The sequence below is a fragment of the Stegostoma tigrinum genome, chromosome 2 (genome assembly GCF_030684315.1).
Source record: "Stegostoma tigrinum isolate sSteTig4 chromosome 2, sSteTig4.hap1, whole genome shotgun sequence".
In the NCBI taxonomy this organism is placed as follows: domain Eukaryota; kingdom Metazoa; phylum Chordata; class Chondrichthyes; order Orectolobiformes; family Stegostomatidae; genus Stegostoma; species Stegostoma tigrinum.
The window spans coordinates 94,842,585-94,867,803 of NC_081355.1; the positions used below are offsets into that span (position 1 = coordinate 94,842,585).

At 41.6% G+C, this 25,219-nt stretch overlaps 1 protein-coding gene across 1 annotated transcript in view; it reads left to right on the plus strand.

Annotated features, from left to right (window-relative positions):
- LOC125461428 (tensin-3-like) overlaps window positions 1-25,219 on the plus strand; it is a 386,950-nt gene that overhangs the window by 31,130 nt on the left and 330,601 nt on the right. The gene's annotated exons all lie outside the window — the stretch shown is intronic.

Sequence of the window (25,219 nt, forward strand, 5' to 3'; positions counted from 1 at the left end):
TGATATAAATGATCTGCAAGTAGGGACAGAGTGTAACATAGCGCAATTGGCAGATGGTAACTCAAATGCATAGGAAAGCAGGCTGTGATGAGGAGATAAAGAATTTACAGATGGATATTGATAGGCGAGGAGAATGGGCCATAACCTGGCAGATGGGCTTTAATATGGATAAGTGAGAGGTTATCCATTTTGGCTGGAAAAACAAATGGGCGAATTGTTATTTAAATATGAAGCAGATTCAAAGTGCAGAGGAATCTGGGAGTCTTTGTGCGTGAATTGGAGGAAGTGTGTATGCCGGTGCAGCGTATAATAAGAAAGGCAAATGGAATCTGGGACTTATTGCAAATGGACTGGTTATGAATGTAAGGAAGTGTTATTACAATTATATAAGGCATTGATGAGAGCACACCTAGAGTATTGTGTCCAGTTTTGGTTTCCTTACTTGAGGAAGGATGTAGTGGCATTGGAGGCAGCTCGGAGGAGGATCACCAGGTTGAATCTAGGGATGAAAGGGCTGACTGGTTGAATAGCTTCGGGCATGTAGTCGCTGGAGTTGCGAAGAATGAGAGGGGTATCTAATTGAGTTATATAGAATGCTAAAGGAAATTGGATGTTAAACAGATGTTCCCCTTGTGGGACTGTCTCAAATAAGAGGGCATGGATGCAGAGTGAGAGGAGGTAAGTTCAAAACTGAGATGGGGAGAAACTACTCTCAGAGGGTTGTGAATCTGTGGAACTCACCTCCATAGAGTGCAGTGTAGGCAGAATCAATCAACAGATTCAAGAAAGTTAGGTGGTGTAATTGACAGTGAAAAAGATTATCTCAGCGTACAACAGGTCTGATTGACAAACGGGCCGTGGAATGGCAGATGGAGTCTGATTTACATAAATGTGAGGTGTTGCATTTTGGTGACATAAACCGGGGCAGGACTTGTACTGTAAATGCTAGGACCCTGGGGAGAGTTGCTGAACGAAGACCTAAGGGTACAGTTGCATAGTTCCTTGAAAGTGGAGTTACAGGTAGACCGGGTAGAGAAGAAGGTGTTTTGCATGCTTGCCTTCATTTTACTTTGAGTATAGGAGTTGGGAGGTCATGTTGCAGCTGTACAGGACATTGGTGAGGCCACTTTTGGAATATTATATATAATTCTGCTTGCCCTTTTAAAAGGAAGGATTTTGTTAAGGTTGAGAGGATGCAGAAAAGACTTGCAAAGATGTTGCCTTGACTGGAGCTTTGAGCAATTGGAAGAGGCTGAATAGGTTGGGACTTTTTTCCCTGGAGCGTCAGAGACTGAGGGGTGACCTGACAGAGGTTCATAAAATCATGAGGGGCATGGATAGGCTGAATAGCCAAGGTCTTTTCCTGAGGTGCGGCAGTCCAAAACTAGTGGGCATTGGTTTAAGGTGAGAAGGGAAAGATTCAAAAAGGACCTGAGGGCTAACTTTTTGATGCAGAGGGTGGTGCGTATCTGGAACAAGCTGCCAGAGGAACTGGTGGAGTTGGCTACAATTATAACATTTAACAGGCATTTGGATGAGTATATGAGTAGAAAGGGTTTAGAAGGATATGGTCCAAATGTTGGTAAAAGGGACTAGGTCAGATTGTAATGTGTGGTCAGTGCAGATGAGTGTGCTGAGGGTCTGTTTCTGTGCTGTGAAACTCTATGACTCTATAAAAAGATAGATGTGTTTTTGATGAGAAGTACGAAAAAGGACTGTGTGGATCACGCAGGAAAGCGTGAGTTGAAACCAGGATAAGATCAGCCATGATCATGTTAAATGGCAGAGCAAGCTTAAAGGGTTGAATTGCCTACTCCCATTCCCATGTCCTGTATTCCATGTTTCCTACATAAATTTGAAGTCATCTATACTTCTGCTGCCTGTGTCCACACAATGTGTGCTCATTGACCTAGATTGGCTCCTGCTTCAATAATGCGTTAATTTTAAAAATCTTATCCTTGTCACAACCCATTGAGATATCTATTTAACTGTAATTCTGGCCTTTTGAACATGCAGATTTTTGTTGTTCAAACATTTGATCATCCTTCCAACTGCCTCAAAAACCTAAGCTCCATAATTTCCTCAGCAAACCTCTGTGCTTTCTATTTCTCTGACTTTCTTTCAGATACAACTGAACAAGCCCTTGTTTGAAGGGAACTATTTCTTCGAAGGTGAGAAAATGCCCTGTACTATCAATCAGAGACCCAAGTAATATTCTGGGACCCAGGCTCAAATCCTGCCATGGCAGGTGGTATAATTTGAATGCAATAAAAGTCTAGAATTAGTAGTACAATGGTGACCATGAAACCATTGCTGGTTGTCAGAAAAATCCATCCAGTTCACTAATGTCCTTTAGGGAACAAAACTGTTATCCTTTAAGTATAATGTAGGAGAAAATTACTACAGATGCTGGAATCTGTACTGTAAACAACAAATGCTGGAGATCGGAGTGGGTCAGACAGCATCCATGGAGAGAGAACAAGTTAACGTTTCAAGCCTAGATGACTTGAACAGTCGCCTAAACTTGAAACGTTAGTTTCCTCTCTCTTCATGGATGCTGTCTGACCCACTGTGATCTCCAGCATTTATTTTCAACTGCTATCCTTACCTGCTCTGGCCTACATGTAACTCCAGACTCACAACAGTATGGTTGACTCTCAACTGCCCTCTGTGCAATTAGGGATGGGCAACAAGTGCGGCCTAGCCCTTATGCCAGCATCCCACAAATTTAAAAGAGACAATCATCTGCCTTTACATTATGTGCTTTGGTGTTAAATTTTGTTTTATAAAGTTCCAAAGAAGTGCCATGGGACTTTTTATTATTAAAGCACTGTGTGAATACAGTTTGTGAAGAGTCTTGGGAAGATTTCCTACAATGGAAATGATATTTAAATCTAAGGGTATGTCGCATCAATGGATTTATTGACCCTTGAAAGACCCTGTTTGAAAAAATAGTTGTTTTCTGGACTGCTAATCTTAAAAAATAAGTGAGTTTGTTTCCATGTTGTGAAGTATAGGCAGGTTTACTTGCTCTGGAGTGTTACAAGTATGGAGGTGCCTGTTGTGACAGTCTGTTGAGACAGATGTCCTCCTGTTTCAAGGACCGCAACAACCCACCTCCCCTCTACCCCGTGATCAAAAATGCTTTCCACCACGTCTGTTGCATTTCCTGCACTTCTGCCCTCAAACTCCTCCCGCCATCAAAAATAGATAGAACCCCCCTCGTCCTCACCTATCACCCCACCCAACCTCTCCATCCATTGTCTGCCACTTCCGCCATATCTGATCCCACAACCAAAGGGATATTTCCCTCCCCACCCCCATCTGCCTTTCGTAAGGACCGTGCTCTCTGCAACTCTGTCGTCTGCCCCACACTCCCCACCACATGTGGCACCTTTCCCAGCAACTGCAGGAAGTGCTACACCTGTTCCTACACTCCACCCCCACACCCTCACCTCCATCCAAGGCCCAAAACAAACCTTCCACATTAGACAGGGGTTCACCTGCACATCTGCTAACGTGGTCTATTGCATCCATTGCTGCCGATGTAGCCGCCTGTAAATCGGTGAGACCAAACATGGACTCAGAGACAGTTTTGTGGAGTATCTGCGCTCTGTATCCGATAAGCGACAACACCTTCTGGCCACGAAAACCATTTTAACTACCCCTCCCACTCCCGGGTGACATGTCTGTCCTGGGCCACCTCCAGTGCCACAATGACACCATCCACAAACTGGATGAGCAGCACCTCATATTCTGCCTCGGGAGTGAACAGCCTGATGGCCTAAACGTGGAATTCACCAGTTTTAAAATCGCCTCAACCCATGTTCAACCCTCCCTCTCATCCCTGTCTACTTGACCTGACTCAACAATGTCCAACTTCTCTCCCAACCCAAACCATCCCATTCACCAATACCTGTCGCTCCCTACCTGCATTGACCTATCACCATCCAATCTACCTGATTGGTGGCACGGTGGCTCAGTGGTTAGCACTGCAGCCTCTCAGCACCATGGACCTGGGTTCGATTCCAGTCTCGGGCAACTGTCTGTGTGGAGTTTGCACATTCTCCCCATGTCTGCGTGGGTTTCCTCTAGGTGCTCCGGTTTCCTCCCACAGTCCAAAGATGTGCAGGCTAGGTGGATCGGCCATGCTAAATTGCCCGTAGTGTTCAGGGGTGTGTGGGTTATAGCGGGATGGGTCTGGGTGGGATGCTCCGAAGGGCAGTGTGGAGTTGTTGGGCCGAAAGGCCTGTTTCCACACTGTAGGGAATCTAATCTAATCTACCTTCCCCACCCCCACCTCGCCTCTCTCTTTATTTCCCAGCTCCCTTCCCCTTTCCGTTGCTGAAGAAGGGTCCCGACCCGAAACGTCAACTTTCCTCCTCCTGTGATGCTGCCTGACCTGCAGTGTTCCTCCAGCTCCACGATGTATTGTCTCTGACTCCAGCATTTGCAGTTCTTTCTATCTCTCTAGTGGAAAAGGAAATTGTTTCTCAGCATTTAATTAAGCATGCAGTTTATCTTTTGTCATCTGCTTCCTTGTCTTCGGAGTATTTGGAATGCAACTGAACTGTTGGAGATAAATGTAAGCCCTGACAGAGAAATCCATGTTTTAATTGATGGTATTAGTCATTTGCTGAATTGGCAAATTATTGGGTCTAATGATTTTAGAATGTTTGATGAATACAGTGGATTTGAAAGACATCCAAGAATCCTGAATCTTGAATTAAATTGAATTAGCTTTATTGTCATATCTACTCAAATGAGTACCGTTAGAAATTTGCAAGTTGCCACTTACAGTGTCATCTTAGGTGAAAAGGTACCTCCATATAGATTCTTCAATACAAACTCTTAGAGGGGGGAAAAGATAATTAGAAAAATAATGAAATAAAAAGTCCAGTGGAAGACCGCTGTGCTGGGCCATGAGGACGCCGTCCAGGGCAGTTGACTGCTATGCCGCGCCGAGGGGATGCAATGCTGGGCTGAGTGGTAGTCACAGTGGGCTAAGAGAGTGCCATGCCAGGCCAGGCCAGCGCACCACTTTTGCTGAGAGTCTGAATCTGTGCTGAGGCCAAGAGTGCAGGACATTGCCAAGAAGAAAGAAGAGGAGAAATAATCCAAAAGAGAATGAAAAAGAGACAAAATGGAAAAGAAATGGATGGAGCAAATGAATTCTGGCTGATGCACCCAACTTCGCTCCCATCTTGAAACACTTCACTTCATGTTGGGAAGAATAATCAACCAACAAACCTGCTTGGATTATTTCCCATCTTGAGCAGTGAAAAATCAATGTGCTTCTGTATAGTTTTTTCTTTCTTCTACATTTACACCAGACTCTACAACACAAGAGTGAGAACCAGGAAGAACAATGGCAGCTTGAAGAGCTACTCCTCCATTCAACTTTCCATGAGACCATGGCAGATCTCGGCTTCAACTCTATCTTCCCACTTGCTTCCCATCTCAACTGATTCCTTGCGGTGAAGTAAGAATAATTGCCTTTCAGTGTTGTATTTGTTTGGGCTTCTTGATGCCACACTCAAACAAAACTGCGGTCACTGTGAATTGGGGAAAAAATCTGTTGTTTGAAGTCATAACCTGCAGAAAGGAGGATGGTTGTGATTGCTGGAGGTCAGTCATATCGGCGAGACGATTCCGTCGGAGATCCTCAGGTCTGAGGGCCACCCCCCAACATTCAGCTGCTTCATCAAAGACCTTCTCACTATTGTAGGGGAATCCAAAACTGAAGGTGGAGGGCTGAGGGTGAAGGGGATAGATTAAAGGATCTCATTGCATTCTTGGAGGGAGAACAGGCAGTGTTCTTTGTCAATAAATGATTGTCTCATTTATTTCATGGCTATTTGTAGGAGCTCGCCATGCCCATGTTAACTGCTCTGTTGCCCTATATTGTTACAGCAGCTACACTTAAGAAACGTTTAGATGTAAAGCATATGAAGAGTCAATGTTGCTGTACAGATGCAATTTAAGATTTCATGCTTAAACTTGCATGCAGTAGAACTTTGAATTTTCAAACTCAAATTACGTTCAAGCTCTGTTTGAGCAAAGAATGCATAGAAACCTCATATCGTGAGGGCAGAGCACAAAATATCCTCCTGAGATTTGAGGTTGAGACCTCCTGAGATTTTTTTCCAAGGCTGTTTTTTGATTTTACAGACTTCTCTTTCATCCATAATACCTCATTTGTTAGTTGATCCAGTCATGTAGTAGCAATGTCTTCTACATTTGTGTTGACATATGGGGCACTTGAACGATGTCAGGAGCAGAATTAAAAGAATTCATCAGTATTTTCAATTATTAATCCTCCATTAATTTGGAAGTCACAACTTAAAACAAAAGAAATAATTTTTTAGACACTGCAATACCTGATGCTCGATAACAAGTATACCATCGCAGGAAACTTTTTGTTCAAAATAACTGACTCTCATTTCTATGCTCCAAAGACATCTTTGTTCATTTAAGGCCATCACTGGCTCAGCAGTATTTATTGCCCACTGAGCCATTGCCTTCCCTGGTGAGGTCACAACAAATACATTGCCATCACACATGTTCAAAGCTAGCAGACTTTAACCAGATAATTATTGCTCTTTTAATTGCAACTCGAATCTCAATCTAAGATTTAAATGTACCAGTTGACAGTGTTCATTACAACAGTATTCGGTATGTTAGCCATTTATATCAGTTTCTAAATACAGACAGCCTTAAAATAGAGATTGCATGCTTATTTACATTGTATTACCTCAGTGATATCAAGGTTTTCCGGTTTCTTGTTAGTTGAGTATTCCTTTGTTTACAGCTTTAAAATTCATTACTCCTTTGTCGCCTGCGTCTTCCTTTGAAACTTCTCTCATTTCACCCTTTCTTTCCTCGTGCTTCCTGCGTCTTTCCCCCAACCCTCATGTCAACTGCACTTCCACTGGCTCCTTCAGGCATTCCTCTCCCTCTCATGCTCCCTCTTTGCAATCTTCTTCTCCCCCTCCTCAACCTCCTGTCTCGTCAACTTGCAGTCTTGCATTGTCTGACAAACCCACTTTCAGTCTCCCTGTGTCCCTCCAAACCGATTTTGGACTCTGACTACCACTTAACATCTCTCATCCTACTGTTTGCAGCTTCAGAAGACTGAACTCCCAAAAGATACTCCACCCTATTCCCGACCTTGGAGGTCGTCTTGCTGCCTTACTCATTCACTTGCCTGTCTTCCTCTCTAACCCTGCTCCTCCAGTGACAGGCTGTTTTAGCATGAATCTATTGAGTAAACAAGGGGAGTCAATCAGTGAATGAATACTTATCGGGGGAAATGTTTATCTGATTAGTTGTCTCATGGTTAAATTTCTTTGGATGTTTTTTGGGCTTTCGGTCAAATTTTCTGCCTTCCCTATTTGTTACGAGTTCTGAGGGATGGGACAGTTTCTCCAGTTTTACTCAAGAAGTTTACTGATGCATGCGAACCTGGGAAGCTCAATCAATATTGATGGCAATATTCTCAACAAGTCTTGTTGGAAAAGTTATAATCCGTTGAAACTGAGAATTTTCATCCATGCTGAGGCCTTGAATGAAACAATAACATAATCAAGGGATAGCAAAATACTCAAAATAAATTCATGCAATAGTTTTCATCATGTATTCGTAAACTTGTAAACATTTTTAAAATAAAGTTAAGAAGTTATATTAGACACAAGCTCAAAATGGAATTTCTAAGCTGACATGGTTACTCAAAAGACCGAGACTTTTTTTGTTGAAAGACTTGGCGGGGTTTTTATTTGAGTGAAATGTGTTGCAAATATTGAGATTGTAATCTAAGTTAGCTGTTTTTAAAAAGTCCTCAATGAAAAGGTTCTCAACATGTTTTATGCTCAGTGGACATATTGGATGCATAACAAACAAGAAAGTTTTAATGTTACTGATTTTAAAAAGAAGGGGCTATGATCTGTAATTATTGCCAACAAAAACTAAATATATCAAGCAAGAGGTTCAAACACAGTTTCTCTAAACAAGGGTGCAACTTGCTGATCCACTTAATGGAATGCTTGTAGCTACTTTAAATGTTTGATGGTGCAGTTGGTTAGATAATCAATGTACTTTTGTTCCATTATCCTATACCAGTCTGATAAGAAACAAATAGGTCTTGCTTTGCCGCCATCACAGGATAAGCATGAGGTTGTATCGTGATGAGAATTGAATGAACAGTACAGTACTCTTGATGTGAACTCATAGCTAAACTGCATTGTCATTTGGCAATCTTCGATTCGTCACATTTGTATTGGCATGCTGATTCATTATGTTAGCTTATGCTGTGTTTGATCACTGTGGGTAGGGCTGTATGCCCTGCTTTATTTATTATTTAATCAGCTATCGGAACACTTATAGTTAGTTAATTGGCTATGTATTTCAAGAGATATGCAGAGACGTAATAGGAAATGGGTTTTTGTTTCATGCAGTACGTCGCATTCTTGTGCCACGAGAGAATATTTCAAAGACTGACAATCTTAAAATGTTTTTTTTTGTTTTTGAAGTTATCGTAGTGTGTACATCCATCACTTGCTCCAAAATTCCATCTTTCATGAGACTTAATATTAATGACTGTGGGTATATTTGCTTTAAAACATTCTTCTGTTCAATGACTGACTTTTAATATCATTAATTTTAAAATGCTGTGGGGTAAAAACAGTGGTTTTCCAAAAACAAGCAAGTTCACTCATTTTAATGTGTCTCAAAGAACAGCTCCACAACTCACCCCTGATTTTATTTTGCATTTAGCCAAACAAAGCTTCACTGATGCCTGACCTTACACATTTTGTCAGTTTGGGCCATGCTGGTGATACTGTACCATTTCTGTTTCAACAAGCAGATTTCCCAATTGAAAACTAAAATCCCCAAAATCTGTACATTTTTATTAGTTGAGGTTTCTGCTGTTTTAAGTTTACTATGATTGTGTGGAAAGCTGCATTTTTGAATTTTTTTTAGAAAGCAAGGAAAGGAGTTAGATGTGAATTTTTTTTTGCCTTTTCTTTGAAAATGCAAATCATCGAAACTTCTTAAAGTAGACAGGTTTTTGTCAGCGGAGAAACCATTTTATGACTGGGGTAGCTGTGTGTGTCGGTGCTATAAAATCTTGACAGCAATTATTTGGTGTTATTGATTGCTTTGACTATGGTTTTAGAATGGGGTTGAATACTTTGAACTCCATTTGGCAGGCATGTTCCCCGTGGTGCTGTACTTCAGGGACCAGGCTTTGCAGGTGGTATGATTGCCCAATTAGGGAGTGAAAGGACTTTTTAATCATGCTATAAATGATGTCTTCATTTTCTGACCTCTTTTGTCTGCAGCTGATCCACTTAGTTCTTGATCTGCAGTCAGTGTGGCTCATGGATCTGAAACCTTGCAGACTTCAAGATGTTTTATGACATTTATTTGATCATATGAAAAATTGTCTCCTTGTTTTTACAGCTCAATTATCCAGCATCATTGAAGATTTGGGTAGTTCTGCATTTTACAATATACCTTGCTCGCCTTGCCTGTAATTGTCCCATGGCACCACATTACTAAATTGACAAAAAAATACACATTTCCTATCCCTAAGCTGCATTACATTCAATGTGTGTCAAAGAATTCCACACATCAAATGAGCTATATTGTAATTTGTTTCTCTGCAAATCTTAACTAAATGGCACAAAGGGAAGAAATTACCTTCAAGCAGCAGTGGCGAGAAAGGTAGGAAAATATGACAAGATTGGGAAAAAATTCTGTCCTAATGTCATGCAAAAATGTTCCCATTTTATTCTTAAGGTTTTAACACTGAGCTATGAATCTCACTGACAGATGGACAGCGACCTGATTTTGATGCATTTGCATCTCATTATTACCTCCTCAAATACAGTTGGCAATTCTCCCCTCCTGTCCCAGAAACTAGCTGGCAACAACTGCTGAATTGGAAGACGGAGAGTTTTTCTGGCAGGTGCAGGTTATTGCTTGCTTCTGCAAGCTTTCCTTTTAATATCTTTTCACCAACATATCCTCGACAGTGCTGTCCTCCATCCTTCACTCACTGAAGTCAGTGTAAGATAAGATCATGAGAGGCATGGATAGGATGCAGTGCATTAAGTCATTTTCCCAATGTTGGGGAATGGAGGATTAGAGGGCATCAGTTTAAGGTAAGAGGGGAAAGCATACAAGGGAAACTAAGGAGCAACGTTTTTATACAGAGGGTAGTATGCACATGGAATGAGCTGCCAGTGGATGTGGTTGTGGGTGCATTAACAATATTTAAAATACATTTGGACAAATACATGGATAGGAAAGGGTTCAAAGGATATTGGCTTAGCGTGGATGGAGACTTTGGTCAGTATGCATCACTTTGGGCTGAACGGCCTGTCCTCTGTGCTGTAGGACTTGATGACTGTCTGACATTAGACTCACCATATTATCATGATCTCAGGCCAACTCAAAATCCAGTCAGCTCTTCAGGCTTCACTTTGGAGCTCAGGGACACCTTTTGACTTGGATGTTCCTGCTAGGTTACTTCATGAAGAGGGACATAGATATCTTCTGTATATATCCATGATGCGTCTTATGGCTAATCATTTCTTGGTGATCACACATTTTGTGCTTGCTTGGAGGCTACCAACCTTCTCTGGAATGTATAACCATTTAGACAGAGGACCAGAAGGCATCGTAGTTGTTGATGATGAGGTAGCTGAGAACCATTAAACTGAAGAATGTGTAAACAGCAGAGAGATTGATAATCCATGGGCATTGGTGAGATTCTATGCAATGGCAGAGTTAGTGACCATGAAGCGGCAGAGAGAAGACGATAGAGGTTAACACTGCAGAGTGCAAGATATCATTGGCCTTTTTCCTACACTGCCGTGCATTCCCTTTGACCGCACTGAACCTGGGTTGCTCTTTGTGTCCATGTCAGTTTAGTTTGGTGCTCAGGCTCCTGTGGCAGTCTACCAAGTAGAAGATGGTTTTCCTCTCGACCAGTCTGACGACCAGAACCTCCAGGTCCAGTGGGAAGCTTCTCTGTCTGAGATATTTCAGTTTTCTAAGAGTACAACATGAGAGGTAGTTCCTGGCCTGCAGCTGGGCTTATATATGGCACCAGCAGCTTGCACATTTGATAGTCCCAGCAGCATAATTGAGCAAGAAGGGCAGCGAAGAGGTAGCTTGACTTAGTAACGAGGAATGGAGGATAGTGTGAGAAAAGGTGCGAGCCATGACTGGCCATTTGCCGTAAACTTTTCCAAAAATAACTCATTGCCTAAGAGTGGGAGATCCAGCCCGGTGACCCCATTATCACAAGTCTACCAGAGTCAGAGCAGAGGTAAGGAATACATGTAAGAATACACTCTCTTAACATGACTCATTTATATTTTTTTTAAAAAAAGTAAAACTGAATAACGTCTTAGACACAGCAACCTTTATTTTACTGAAACCAAGTATCAAATTGCGTGTTCAACATAAATGTTAGAGAACAATTTTATATCCCTGTTCCATTGTTATGTTGTTCCAACTTGATTTAGAGATGATACGTTGTGTGTTTTTATCTAAAATGTCACATTACTTACCACTATGTTACTGCCTGTATAAAACTAACAGTGTATCTCTCTGTATTTCATAGTGAAATCTGAGAATTACATTTGGCAAAAACACCAGCATTTTGTCTCAAAACCTTGTATTTACTTTTAGGAAGATCGCATTTTAAAAAAAAATCTCAGTACTGATTTAACTGGGTCTCCAAGCCAATACAAATATTTTCTAATTACTTTTAATTCTTTAAGGTTGGAGCTGTTTTTTGTTGCACTTTTTGGGCTTTCTTGCTGTTTGTTCCTGGGGCAGATAACCACTGCTGTACAAAATTGCTAATGCAATTTAAGATTAAATTATTGTGAATAATGATAATATGAACAAAACGTGTAAAGTACTGGAAACAATTAGCAGGTCAGACAACCTCATTACCTACCTTTTGTATATTGACTTGGTAGTTTATATATAAAATATTTGGTCAAAACACATCTTTCAATTCAAGGTTGCAGCTTCTCCTTTCTGATAAATGAAAGACGAGGAAGTGTAATTTGACTTGTAACATTTTTTGTTTTGGAATGCACTCTGCACACTTCTTTGTATTTTTCTGTTGCTTTCTCTCCATGTGCAGGCAGGCATGGATATAAATGTGATTTCAAACTGTCTTGCAATGTTTGGAGTTTGGCTGCATGCATAATTCAAAAATTGGACAGCATGGATTACAATTCACCAGATTAGCAGTCATTTTACAATGTAGTCTGTTAGTCTTTGTGACAACTTCTGCAGATGACTGCTGGTGAAATCTGCTAAAATACATTTTGATGTTTCAAGTCCAATGTATGATCAGTTTTTGTTAAGTATTTTTAGAAATTGTACTGTGTCGAAGTTTTCTATTAATGAACACAAGTTGTCCAGGTCAAATGTCTAATGATTTTTTTTACTGCTATATCACTTTATATAGTTAAGGATAAAAATGCAGCATAAATACCTGACTGTTTCGAATTATATTGTTAGAATATTCACTACATAATGGTTGATGGGACTTGCAAAACTGTGAATTAACATCACTTTACGTAGTTGAGGTGATCTGCAGCTTTTTAAAAAAAATTAATGGTGAATCTGTGTTCCCAGCAAGGTCAATATTTATCGTTACATGTACCTGATAAAGTAGTGCATGAGCCACCTTCGTGAGCCGTCTCTTTGCTGCAAACATATGCATAAGACTGCTAGGGAGGTAGTTTCAGCATTTTGATCGAGTCCAGCACCAGAGAACGAACATGAGGATGGTTCCAGGTCAGGGCGGTGTGTGGTGTGGACGGCCGTTCTCGCTGTTATGTGTGTTGGAGGGTCAAGATTTGGAAGGTGCTGCTGAAGGAGAGTTGATGGTTTGCTGCAGTGCATACGGCACACACTGCTGCCCTTGTGTGTTGATGGTGGACAGATCAAAGCTTCATTTTTGCCAACTTGTTTTGTGCTGGATGGTATGGTGTGTTATGTAGCTTTCTGCCTTGAGTTGGCTAATCAGCATTTTCTTATGAATGCTGTAAAAAGGCTCTGATCTTATTTTCTCTAATGTTTGCTATTCTCTCTTGGTTAGCATTTACATTGAACATTGAATTTAAAAAAAGGGTCTGTATTATTCTTAATTCATATTACGGTAGCTTCTTGCCAAGCTCAGGCCTTTCTTTATTTGCCCTCATCACAAATCTGACAATAGACCTGTCATTGAGGGAGTTTTACATGGTTGTCTGTTATGCTGCAAGTCAGTACCCCAACCTCTTTACTCTGAATAAAGACTAGACTGTTTTGTAATGAAATGAATGTTATGCAATGAGGAAATACTTGAGTGTGCTCTGATCAATTCATCCTTTTGCTTTCTCAGATGTCTCTCATTTGGCAGCAATTACTTGCCCACATTCAGCTCGATAAACATAAGCCTCACATCCTGTTCTGAAGGGACAATGCCCAAGCTGCAGTAATTAAATGGATGTGGGATTTATTGAGAAAGTCTTACGTTGTCTTAATTGCTTGTTGACCTCCTTTTTAAAAAGGTTGTTTTAATTCTCTGGAATTTCAGTGCTTTACATTAAACACTTCTTGTTCATGATTTTCCACCACAAGCTTTGAATTTCCTGCAAGTAAGCCAGCATAATTTGCAAGAAATTTTATTTTGTCAAAATATAAATGTTTCCGTATTGATAAAGTGGAAGTGTTGGCTCTGGGTAACTTCAAAGTTAAATTTGGAAATTTATGCTACATTTTAAGAACAAATGTACTCTTCATCCTCACCTAAAATGAAAATGCTGTCTTATTTCAGGCTTCTTAGAATGATTTTTATTATATATTCTTGGATTTTTAAAATAATTATGTGGCCCCAGTCAACCTGCACAGAGATGATGAATTCTGGAACTATTTTAAAATTTATGCTGGAGAGGACAAAAGGAAATATCTGCCAAGAATAAATGAAGACTTGACCACAGCACACTGTCTTACACAGTGGCCATCACTGTAGAGAAGGTGCTAGGGAAGCTGAACAGTCTGCAGGTGGATAAATTGCCCGTACTACTTGCCAGAGTTCTGGTAATGTGGAGGCATGAGTGGTAATCGTTCAGGAATCACTGGTGTCAGGGAGAGTCCCAGGCTTTACCTGTACTTCACACAATCCAGTCTACGGCATTCACTGCTCACAATGTGGTGGTCTCTATGTTGGGGAAATGAAGCGTAGACTGACTGTCCACTTCACAGACCACCTACATCTGGCCACAAGAAAGACCCTAAGCTTCTAGTTGGCTGCCACTTTAACACACCACCCTGTTCCCTGGTCAACATCTCTGTCTCAAGCTTGCTGCAGTGCTGTAGCAAAGCTCAGTGCAAACTACAAGAACATCTCATTCCCCACTTCGAGACCCTACAGCCTTCTGGACTCGACATCAACAATTTTCAGGCTTGGGCTCTCCCTTAACCCCAAACTGCAGGCCTAGTTATCACATAGTTTGCTATTACACAACCCATTGTTAGCCACTAACAGTTCCCCGTTAATTGCTATTCATCCTCCTAGCCAGATCATTACCCACTCATTTATCTGTACAACTGTTCCTCTCTCTCTCTCTCTCTCTCTCTCTCTCTCTCTCTCTCTGGGCTCTATCACCACCTATCATTTACTACTTAGCTCCTCCCCCCCACCCTGTCTTCTGCACATATACCGACACTTTCCTGGCTTCCATCATTTCGGAGGAGGAGCCACTTGATTTGAAATGATAACTCTGATTTCTCTCCAAAGATGCTGCCAGACATGCTGAGCTTTTCCAGCAATTTCTGTTTTTCTCCGAGACAACTGGAAACTAGTAAATGTAATGCACCTGTTTAAGAAGGGAGAGAGGCAGAAAATGGGAAATAATTGGCCAGTTAGCTGACCTTTGTTGGTGGAAATATTTTAGAATCCATTATTAATGATGACAATGTAGAGCATTTGTAAGTGCATGGTATAACAGGACTGAGTCAGCATGGCTTCATAAAGGGGAGGTCATGCCTGTCAAATCTCAAAGAATTCTTTGAGGAGGCAACTATAAAGTTAGACCAAGGAGAGCCAGTGGACATGATCTGTTTGGATTTCCAGAAGATCTTTGAGAAGGTGCCACACAGAAGACTGCTAAATAAGATAAAAGCCCATGGTGTTAGGGGCAAGTTACTGGCATGGATGGAGGATTAGCTGGCTGGCAGCAAGCAGATAGTGGGGATAAACGTTTTTTTTCAGGTTGGTATCCTGTGACCAGTGGAATTCTGCAAGGATAAGTGTTCAGATGCAACTATTCACATTGTACATTAACATTCTGGGTGAAGGAACAAAGGACATTGTTGCTGAGTTTTCAAATGTCACAAAGATAGTGGAGGGATAGATAGATATTTTTGAAGTGGGGAGGTTGCAAAAGGACTTGGACAGGTTAGGACAGTGGGCAAAGAAGTGGCTGAAGGAATACAGTGTGGAAAAGTATGAGGTTATGCACTTTGGTGGTAAGAATAGAGGTGTAGAATATTTTCTAAATGGGGAAAGGCTTTGGTAATCTCAAGCGCAAAGGCACTTGGAAGCCCATGTTCAAGATTCTCTTAATCTTAACTTGCAGATTCAGTTGGCAGTTTGGAAGGCAAATGCAATGTTGGCATTCATTTTTTTTGGATTCCCTACAGTGTGGAAACAGGCCCTTTGGCCCAACAAGTCCACACTGCCTCTTGGAGCATCCCACCCAGGCCCATCCCCCGACAACCCACACACCCCTGAACACTACAGGCAATTTAGCATGGCCAGTTCACCTAGCCTGCACATCTATGGACTGTGGGAGAAAACTGGAGCACCCGGAGAAAACCCATGCAGACGCGGGGAGAATGTGCAAACTCTGCACATACGATTGCCCGAGGCTGGAATCGAACCCGGGTCCCTGGTGCTGTGAGGCTGCAGTGCTAACCACTGAGCCACTGTGCTTTCCTTCTTTGAGAAGGCTAGAATACAAAAGCAGAAATGTATTGCTGAGACTGTATAAGACTCTGGTCAGACTACACTTGGAATAGAGTGAGCAATAAAAATTGGTAGACCAACTCAGAATAGTTTTTATCCACTTTGGCCTCCATATCCAAGGAAAGATTTGCTGAATTTTGGAGTTGACCAAAGGACGTTTTCAAAAGTGATCTCCGGAATGAAGGGCTTGTTGTATGAGTGGGGAGGTTGATGACTCTGAGCCTGTACTTTATACTGTTTAGAAGGATAAAGGGGATCACGTTGAAACAGAATGCAGAGAAGCGTGGATAGAGTGGATCCGGATGCAATGTTTCTGCTAGTAGGAGAGACTGGGACCTGAGGGCACATCCTCAGAATGAAGGGACGACCCTTTAGAACTGGGATGAGGAAGGATTTCTTCAGCCAGAGAGTAGTGAATCCATGGAACCCATTGCTACAGAAGGCTGTGGACTCCAAGTCATTGAGTATCTTTAGGACAAAGATAGGTTGATCCTTGATTACGGGCATCAAAGGAAGAAGGCAGAAGGTTGGTGTTGAGGAAAACATCAGCCATGGCCGAATAGGGGAGCAAACTCGATGGGCCACATGGCCTAATTGTGCTCCTGTGCTTTTGGCCTTATTGTATTATCTCTACAGTTCAATTGAGAGCGCAACCAGAGACACAAGATCAGTGAATTTCCAACTTTTAATCATTTGTCCAAAAGTATGCAAAATATGTGGTCACCTATACTTAGCTCAACGAAGAAAAAATAGCAAAAAAAAACAATGAATACTTCAGATTTTCTTATGTATTCTGGTAACTGAAGAATGTACAATAGGAACCAGAGGAGACAAAATTATATCAAACCAACTAGGCCTATTTTAGCAGTTAATGTAAGGAAAAAGCAGAAAAGATGTTTTAAATGTGATGAACTAATTGTGAAAGAATTCCAGGATTTATTGGGGATCTCAGTACAAGGCTTTCCAGTTAAAACTAAATCTCACCTAGGGTGGATTTATGCTCAAAGATGTCTAATAATCTCAAGAAGACACAAAGGAAGATAAACCCAGATCAATATGAAATGAATGTGAACATCTTTTTTCTTAAGTTCAATGTGCTGCTTTCTGTAATGCTGTCACATATTTTGGATTCAGAATTTGAAGGATTGGAACTTGTTTGGTAACTCAACAAAAGAATCCTTTTCATGTATGTAAATGAAGTATTAGGGAAATTTGTTATAACTTTATAATAATGAGCAGATATCTCTACTATATAACGTGTACCTAATCATCATCCAACTGTTTCAGTTGATTTATTTCGGGATTAGAAAAACATCTATAATATGCCTGCTTTCATCCTTTTTGCCTCCAATACAAATATTTCCTTTAATTAGTACTAATCTGAATGAAGCATTAACTTGTATCAACTCCTCAGGGACATCATTAATCAACCGCTATCACTTGATGGGAAATGTAGGACTCTCATTGTTTTCTTCCAAAGTTAGATGCTTATATATATATTTATCCATGGCATATACATGTGTGTATTCTTCACATTCCTGATGTTTGACTGTCTGAAAAAACAAACATTATTGCTCTGTTGTGGATTTTGGACAGCCAGGTCCTGTACTTGATATTCAAGCCCTCTGGACAAAGTGGATAAAAACTATTCTGAGTTGGTCTACCAATTTTTATTGCTTAATTTAGTCATGGCATGGTACATTCACTGTGAATGATACATTCACTAGAAAGATAGTTTCAGCTGCTTGATCTAATGGCAGTGAAGGAAAAGAGAATGATGTGTGGCATGGAGGGGAAGCCACTGGTGCGAGTGATTCTCCTGCATTTGTCCTTCCAGGCGGTAAACTGTCGGTTTTGAAGGTGGTATTGAAAATGTTTTGGTGAGTTGCTGTAGTGCATCTTGTAGATATTTAATAGCTAATATCTACTCAGCCACCAACTATGAGTTTTGATCCAAAGTCTCATCTACAGTTGTTGAAATTCACATCTGTTGTTATCATCTTCAGGCTCTTGATGTCAGTCTCTCACTTTCAGCCTCCATAAACTACAGGAGATTTAGAATGCCATTATGGACGACTTCAAACATAACTTTATAAGTCTTTGCACTCCCATGTGGATAGTTCTCATTGGCTTCCCATTCTACAACAAAATGATTTTTATACTCCTTTCCTTGCCTAAAAGTCCCTCCATGGGCGTATTGAATTCATCTTAAGCAAAAAACTGTAGTAATAGTGAGTGAAGGTTCTGGTTTAGCCAAGCTGAGGACAGAGAGAGAATTCTAGACATAAAACCTGAGTTGAAAGAGTATTAGAAACAGGAGAATTATGAGCTGAGATGGCTACATTTGAGTTGTTGAAGGCTGATGTTGAATGGGGAGTTTTCTATCCTTCTTGCACTTTCTACTGTTGTGACATGTTTTTCTCCACCTTCCTCACTCATGCTGTGCCATGAGTAGTCTCACTGAGACCTTGCATTCACTGTTCCTTCTATAATCATTGTGCTTCGCTATCTGATAGCTTGCTTTCAACAACCTTCTTTCCAACCTACATTGACCACAAACAGGATCAGTCCTTCCCTTCTTAGACTGTAATTTCTTAGAATTTCTGATTAGGGTATCGCCTCAAGTCTCTTTCAACTGCTTTGTGGTAACAGACTCTCCTTTCAAAATTGGACATTTTGAGTGTCTTAAGTGTAGCTATGCAAATTAGGTCTCAATCGCAATCTCTCTTCTTTCACTCTCCTCTCTCATTAAAGTCATGGACTGTGAGTATTCAGATCCTGGAGAAACCTAGGGCATTACCTTATACAGGCCTGAGTGATGTGAGCTATTGGGCATGAAGTCCCATCCCCACATTCGCAGCATCTTCCTGCATCTTTTGCTGCATTTACTGAGTATATAGAACAAAGAACATTCCAGCACAGTACAGGGCCTTCGGCCCTCGATGTTATGCTGATCTGTCATACCGATCTGAAGCCCATCTAACCTACACTATTCCATGTACGTCCATATGTTCATCTAATGACGACTTAAATGTACCTAAAGTTGGCGAATCTACAACCATTGCAGGCAAAGCGTTCCATTCCCTTACAACTCTCTGAGTAAAGAAACTACCTCTGACATCTGTCCGATATCTTTCACCCCTCAATTTAAAACTATGCCCCCTCGGGCTGGCCGTCACCATCCTAGGAAAAAGGCTCTCCCTATCCACCTTATCTAACCCTCTGATTATTTTATATGTTTCAATTAAGTCACCTCTCAACCTTCTTCTCTCTAATGAAAACAGCCTCAAGTCCCTCAGCCTTTCCTCGTAAGACCTTCCCTCCATACCAGGCAACATCCTAGTAAATCTCCTCTGCACCCTTTCCAAAGCCTCCACATTCTTCTTATAATGCGGTGACCAGAACTGTACGCCATACTCCAAGTGTGGCCGCACCAGAGGTTTGTACAGCTGCAGCATAACCTCTTGTTTCCTTAACTCGATCCCTCTATTAATAAAAGCTAAAACACTGTATGCCTTCTTAACAGCCCTGTCAACCTGGGTGGCGACTTTCAATGATCTGTGTACATGGACACCGAGCTCTCTCTGCTCACTACACTACTAAGAATCTTACCATTAGCCCAGTACTTTGCCTTTCGGTTACTTGTACCAAAGTGCATCATCTCACACTTGTCTGCATTAAACTCCATTTGCCACCTCTCAGCCCAGCTCTGCAGCTTATCTATGTCTCTCTGCAACCTATAGCATCTTTGGTCACTATCCACAACTCCGCCGACCTTAATGTCGTCTGCAAATTTACTAACCCAACCTTCTACATCCTCATCCAGGTCGTTTATAAAAATGACAAACAGCAGTGGACCCAACACCGACCCTTGCGGTACACCACTAGTTACTGGTCTCCAGGATGAACATTTCCCATCAACGACCAACCTCTGTCTTCTTTCAGCAAGCCAATTTCCGATCCAAACTGCTATACCTCCCACAATCCCATTCCTTCACATTTTATACAATAGCCTACTGTGGGGAACCTTATCGAACGCCTTGCTGAAATCCATATATACCACATCAACCGGTTTGCTCTCATCTACCTGTTTGGTCACCTTCTCAAAGAACTCAATAAGGTTTGTGAGGCACGACCTACCCTTCACATAACCATGCTGACTATCCCGAATCAATTTATTCTTTTCTAGATGATTATAAATCCTATCCCTTATAACCTTTTCCAACACTTTACCAACAACTGAGGTAAGGCTCACTGGTATATAATTACCAGCGTTGTCTCTACTCCACTTCTTGAACAGGGGAACCACATTTGCTATCCTCCGGTCATCTGGCACTATTCCTGTAGACAATGGTAAGTTAAAGATCAATGCCAAAGGCTCAGCAATCTCCTCCCTGGCTTCCCAGAGGATCCTAGGATAAATCCCATCCGGCCCAGGGGACTTATCTATCTTCACTCTCTGTTGGATTTCTAATATCTCTTCCTTGTGAACCTCAATCCCACCTAGTCTAGTAGCCTGTATCTCAGTATTCTCCTCGACAACATTCTCGTTTTCTAGAGTGAATACTGTTGAAAAATATTCATTTAGTGCTTCCCCATTTCCTCTGACTCCGCACACAACTTACCACTACTATCCTTGATTGGCCCTAATCTTACTTCCGTCATTCTTTTATTCCTTAAATACCTATAGAAAGCCTTAGGGTTTACCCTGATCCTATCCACCAACAACTTCTCATGTCTCCTCTTGGCCCTTCTGAGCTCTCTCTTTAGATCTTTCCTGGCTACTTTGTAACCCTCAAGTGCCCTAACTGAGCCTTCACACCTCATCCTAACATAAGCCTTCTTCTTCCTCTTGACCAGAGATTCCACCTCCTTCGTAAACCACGGCTCCCGCGCTCTACAGCTTCCTCCCTGCCTGACAGGTACATACTTATCTAGGACACACAGGTGCTTTTCCTTGAATAAGCTCCACATTTCTAATGTGCACATCCCCTGCAGTTTCCTTCCCCATCCTATGCTCCCTAAATCTTGCCTAATCTCATCGTAATTGCCTTTCCCCCAACTATAACTCTTGCCCAGTGGTATACACCTATGCCTTTTCATCACTAAAGTAAACATAACAGAATTGTGATCGCTATCACCAAAGTGCTCACCTACTTCCAAATCTAACACCTGGCCGGGCTCATTACCCAGTACCAAATCTAATGTGGCTTCGCCCCTTGTTGGCCTATCTACATACTGTGTCACGAAGCCCTCCTGCACACACTGGACAAAAACTGACCCATCTATAGTACTCGAACTATAGTGTTCCCAGTCAATATTTGGAAAGTTGAAGTCCCCCATGACATCTACCCTGTCTCTCTCACTCCTATCAAGAATCATCTTTGCTATCCTTTCCTCTACATCTCTGGAACTATTTGGAGGCCTATAGAAAACTCCCAACAGGGTGATCTCTCCTTTCCTGTTTCTAACCTCAGCCCATACTACCTCAGTTGACGAGTCCCCAAACATCCTTTCTGCAACTGTAATACTGTCCTTGACCAACAATGCCACACCTTCCCCCCTTTTACCGTCTTCACTGTTCTTACTGAAGCATCTAAATCCCGGAACCTGCAACAACCATTCCTGTCCCTGCTCTACCCATGTCTCCGAAATGGCCACAACATCGAAGTCCCAGGTACTAACCCATGCTGCAAGTTCACCCATCTTATTCTGGACACTCCTGGCGTTGAAGTAGACACACTTCAAACCAAGTAAGGAGAATTTCTCACTAAGTATTGGTGAATTGCCTGTTAAAGGGGATTATAGCTTTTTAACTATATTATTAATGATCTAACTTGCTTCATTAGTATTCAGCTTCCTATCTTACCAAATGCACCAAACAAGCTAGACATTGTGAATTCTCAACACGGCAGTCACATTGGGTACATGGTGGTTTCAGCTCACTGCTGGTTACGAAGGATCCGCATATTGGACACTGAGCATCCATCGGAAGTAGAAAGATTTTGAAAGTTGTAATCATGAGAAAATCACAGTTTTCTGATTGCCTAATATGTGCTTCAGCGTCCCGGTGTTTTCGACTCTGGTTGAACTTTTTCACATGAGTAGTGAAGTTCTAATGATGGTATTATCTGGGGAGATCTTCACAAGCATTCAGTGCAAGTATTCTAAATGAATACTAACATTCTGAGTCTCCTGAGCACAAAGCCAGAAATATCTAACTGGAGAGCCAGAATTTGAGGTATAACTAATTCGTCAGGTCTTTGTCTGTTTATGTTACTCTTTCTAAATTCCAAGACAATTGGATCAACTGCTTTTTGCATGTATGCCCTGGGACGTGCATGTCAGGATGCTCCTAAGATGAACAAATTTGCATCATTTACTAGAATTCCAGCATGGTCACTGTGGGATGCAGTGATCATAGAATCATAAAAATGCACAGCAAGGAAACAGATGCTTCGGTCCAACTCGTCCATAAAGACTAAACATCCTCAATTAATCCAGTCCCATTTGCTAACATTTGGCTCCTATCCTTCTGAACCCTTCCTATTCATGTGCTCATCCAGATACCTTTTCAATGTTGTAATTGAACCAGCCTCCACCACTTCCTCTGGCAGCTCATTCTATAAACACACTACCCTCTGAATGAAAAGGTTTTCCCTTAGATCCCTTTTTAAATCATTTCCCTCTCACTTTAAACCTGTGTCCTCTAGCTTTGGTCTTCCTTACCCTGGGAAAAGACCTTGACTATTCACCTGCTCCATGCCCTTCATGATTTTATAAACTTCCGTAAGGTCACCCCTAAGCGTCTAGTACTCCAGGGAAAGTAGCCCCAGCCTATTCAGCCTCTCCCTTTAGCTCAAACCCTCCAACACTATCAATATCTTTCATTAGCAGGGAGACCAGAATTGAATGCAGTATTCTAAAAGTGACCTAACCAATGTCATGTTTAGGCACAACATTAAATTTTCAACTCCTATACTTTATGCACTGACCAATAAAGGCAAGCATACTAAACACCATCTTCACTGACCTGTCTATCTGTGAATCTACTTTTTCAAGGAACTTTGAACCAGCAGTCCAATGTCTCTTTGTTCAGCAATGTTCCTCAGGACCTTACCATTAAGTGTATAACTCCTGCCCTGATTTGCCTTTCCAAAATGCAGCACCTCACACTTATCTAAATTCAACTCCACCTGCCACCCCTCGGCTAATCGGCCCATCTGATCAAGATCCTGTTGGGTTGAGGAGGGTCAGTGTGGAGGAAGGGTCACTGGACTCTTAACATTAACGCTGATTTCTCTCCACAGATGCTGCCAGACCTGCCGAACTTTGCCAGCAATTTCTATTTTTGTTTCTGATCAAGGTCCCATTGTACTCTGCAGTAAACTTCTTCGCTGCCCACTACATTACCAATTTGGTGTCATCTGCAAATTTATTAACCATACCTCTGATATCTGCATCCAAATCATTTGTATAAATGACAAAAATCATTGGACCCAGCGCTGATCTTTGCAGCACACCATTGGTCCCAGGCCTCTAGTCTGAAAAGCAACCCTCCACCACCTCCCTTTGTTTCTTACCTTTAATATAGTTATGTATACAAGTGTCTAGTTATCCCTATATTCCATGTGATGCCAACGTGGTAACTAGTTTACCACGCAGAACCTTGTTGAACGCTTTACTGAAGTCCATTTAGACCTCCCTGCTCTGCCTTCATCTATCCTCCGTCACTTCTTCAAAAAGAGCTCAGTCATGTTTGTGAGACATGACTTCCCATTCTCAAAACCAAGTTGACTACCCCTAATCCATCCTTGCCTTTCAAAATACATGTAAATCCTATCTCTCAGAATCCCTTCCAACAGCTCTCACACCACTGATGTCAGGTTCATTGGTCTCTAGTTCTCTGGCTTTTCCTTACCACCTTTCTTAAAGAATAGCACCATCTGACCTAACCAGCCGGTGTTAAATACACATGCATAGTTCACATTGTACATTTCATGTTATCATCAAATCTCAATTACTACCTGAAAGGCTGGTAGCCTACTGACTACAGCAATGTTGTTCTCAAGGAACGCAAAATGAAGTGGACATTGTCTAAAATTAGCATTTTGGATATTGGACAGTGTTGTGCATGCTTCTGCAGGGTGGATGGAATTTCCACCTTTTTCTGATCTACTCCCAGGAGGTTCCTGGGGAGGTTTTGGACTTAAATGCTATTATTAGCACAATTAGAAGCTGTTAATAATCATAATGTGAAGCATTTGAGGTTTTGAAACATTATAGTCATTAATTTTACAGAGAACTGGCAGAGTGGCAGTTTCTTTTCATCTTCAAAAGAAAGACATTAAACTATCATCCTCTAATGCATGGCTATTATCTAGTTCAATTCGAATGCCATTGTCTGATTTCCCTGCTGTAGGAAAGATGTTGTGAAACTTGAAAAGGTTCAGAATATATTTACAAGGATGTTGACTGGGTTGGAGGGTTTGAGCTATAGGGAGAGGCTGAATAATCTGGGGCTATTTTTCATCGATCGTTGGAGTCTGAGGGGTAACCTTACAGAGGCTTATAAAATCATAAGGGAATAAGTAGGGTGAATAGCCAAGGTCTTTGTCCCAGGGGAGGGTAGGGGAGTCCAAAACTAGAAGGAATAGGTTTAAGGTCAGAGGGAAAGATTTGAAAGGGACCTAAGGGATAACTTTTTCACACAGAGGGTGGTGCATGTATGGATGAGCTGCCAGAGGAGGTGCTGGAGGCTGGTACAATGGATGGGAACATGAATAGGAAGGGTTTAAAGGGGTATGGGTCAAATGCGGGCACATGGAACAAGATTAATTTCAGATATCAGATTGGCGTGGATGACTTGGACAGAAGGGTCTGTTCTGTATTTCTCTGACTCAGTGACTCTAATTCAATGTCCAGCAGTGGCTTCTCTTCACTTTTTCACAAATCCCCTTTCGAAAGGCCCCATGGATTCCATCATGGACCCCGGCTTCTCCCACCTACATGCTGCTGGGAGTCATACTCTGCACATGTAGGCTGTATGATTGTGAATACTGATGATATCCAGCTTTCTCTTTCTCCACCTCTGTTGACCCTTCCAGATTGCTTCTACGCTGTATGTTTATTTTCCCGATACCCAGTCTTGTATAAACTCTAATTTTATCC